The sequence below is a fragment of the Crocuta crocuta genome, unplaced genomic scaffold, assembly GCF_008692635.1.
Source record: "Crocuta crocuta isolate KB4526 unplaced genomic scaffold, BGI_CrCroc_1.0 scaffold1133, whole genome shotgun sequence".
NCBI classification, from domain to species: domain Eukaryota; kingdom Metazoa; phylum Chordata; class Mammalia; order Carnivora; family Hyaenidae; genus Crocuta; species Crocuta crocuta.
In genome coordinates, this window is record NW_027530366.1 from 320,477 (window position 1) to 322,815 (window position 2,339).

The 2,339-nt window shown below is 37.2% G+C and overlaps 1 protein-coding gene across 1 annotated transcript in view; it reads left to right on the forward strand.

The window, feature by feature from the left end:
* The window catches only part of OCRL (OCRL inositol polyphosphate-5-phosphatase), a 49,950-nt gene that overhangs the window by 29,243 nt on the left and 18,368 nt on the right, over positions 1 to 2,339 (forward strand). The gene's annotated exons all lie outside the window — the stretch shown is intronic.

Here is a 2,339-nt window from a genome sequence, read left to right on the forward strand (position 1 = left end):
AGAACTACTATAATAGATAAACCTTTAGATAATGTTTCTAGCCCACCTAATTTCTACTCTGTACTTGTGAGCTGCCCTGTTTTCTTCATTTGAATTTTCTTAATTCATTTTTAAAAGGATGTCTTTCCCCAGACACTAACCTTTTTGGTTTAATCAGCTATGCTTGGCTTTTTTGTTTGTATTTCTTTTCAGAACCTTGGAATATTTGTAATATTCCACACATATTAATCCAGAGCTCCCAGCAGGATATTTAAAAATTTCCATGCTTCCTGTGTATTTTTGTGTATCTTTAATAAATGTCTACCTTTCTGGTTTTTAATACTACTTAAATTATGCAAGAAATAAAAGTGCTTTCCCTTTAAAATAAAAAAAATGTTTTAGGCAAAATTTACAGGTAAGGCTGAAATTCTTCAATCCCTGTTTCAATCCCACCTTTGTCCCAAACCCCCACTTCTCAGCCAGGCCAACTACCATTATGAATATGTCTTTCTAGACCAGTACATTCCAATAGGTCTTTCTGTGATGATGGAAATGTTAAAGATCTGTCTTGTCTAGTACAAAAGCTACTAGCTTCAGGTGGCTATTGATCACTTGAAGTGTGGCTAGTGAGACTGAGAGAGATGAATTTTCAATTTTATTTAATTTGAAGTAATGTAAATCTTAAAGCTATCAGCACAGAGCCTGAAGTGGGGCTTGAACCTACCAACTGTGAGATCATGACCTGAACCAAAGTCGGCCACTTAACTGACTGAGCCACCCAGGTACCCCTAGAGTATTGTTTTATATATTGGTGCATATATCATAAATGGTCGTACCGTATGTGTTGGTCTGCAGTTTGCTTTTTTAAAAAAAATTCAGTGGCATCTCAGTGGCTCAGTGGTTGAGCGCCCGACTTCAGCTCAGGTCATGATCTCAAGCTTTGTGGGTTTGAGGCCCATGTGAGGCTCTGTGCTGACAGCTGACAGTGCCTCCCTTTCTCTGCCCTTCCCCAACTCACATTGTGTCTCTGTCTCTAAAAATGAATAAAGGTTAAAAAAATGTTTTTTTATTCAGTGGTGTGTCTTAGAGAGCTACCCATGTTAATACATAAAGATCTAGCTCATTAATCATCTAATTCATTCTTTTTTTTAATTTCTTCTTTATTTTTTTTAGTGTTTATTTTTGAGTGAGAGTGAGAGAGAGATACAGAGCATGAGGAGGGGAGGGGCAGACAGAGAGAGAGACACAGAATCCAAAGCAGGCTCCAGGCTCTGAACTGTCAGCCCAGGGCCCGACGCGGGGCTTGAAATCACAAACGGTGAGATCATGACCTGAGCCAAAGTCAGCCGCCCAACTGACTAAGCCATCCAGGGACCCAGACTAATTCATTCTTAATTCCTGATTTTGTTGGTAATTTCCTTTTCTAAAGTGGGTGTATCAGGTGGTGAATTCTTACAGATTTTCCCCTTCATTATCCTTGATGTCCCATTAAGGGGTATCATCATGATAACTCACTGAGAAAAGCTTTGAGTTTATTGAGTTAGCCACCCCATATTTTGGTCTCTTGGGCATGCTATGATTAGAGGCTTTAAGAAATCACATCATATTTTTACCACCATGGTCATCAATGACTGTTAACAAAGGGACCAAGTGCTCAGTGGCCAGTTAACTTTAGAAGACTTGCTGTGGGCTGGCTGCATTGGTTCTCAGACTTAGGTACACNTGATCAGAAAAATAATCTTTACTTTGGTAGCCTGGCTGGTTGTTGTGAAAAGATGACATGTATAAAATACTTCATGAAATGTAAAGTTGTAAAATTTTATAAAAATATTTAAAATATAAAATTCCTCTTAACACTATAATATGGACCCTGGTGACACTAGCGATTGCTTGGTCCTCAGTTCTCTAAGATTTATGGTTTACATATGTACAAACTTCCCAGTTGTTGAGATCTTTGGCTCAGCTTTGATGCTTTTATTTTCCACATTTGATTTACAACCTCTACTACATGCATCAGTCTTTTTTTTTCCTTGACATGGAATTTGTGAAGTTCTTTTTCTAAAAAGAAACCACAACCTCAATAAGTTAAAATGCTATGTTAATTATATTCATTTTTGGCATTGATTTGTATGAAGTTTAATAGTGAAAAAAAACCACAGCTATTTCAGGAAGCTGAAAGCACTGTGTCACATGGGAAAATTTTTTGATCTGTTAGTCAAGGTGATTTGTTTGTTGTCATGCTTGTACCCTAATCTAGGGCATTTTGTATTGGTTCTTCTCTAAAATAACCATAGGATCTACTTACTAACATGCATTTATCATTATATAATCTGTGCACTGACATTATGATTCTTGGCATT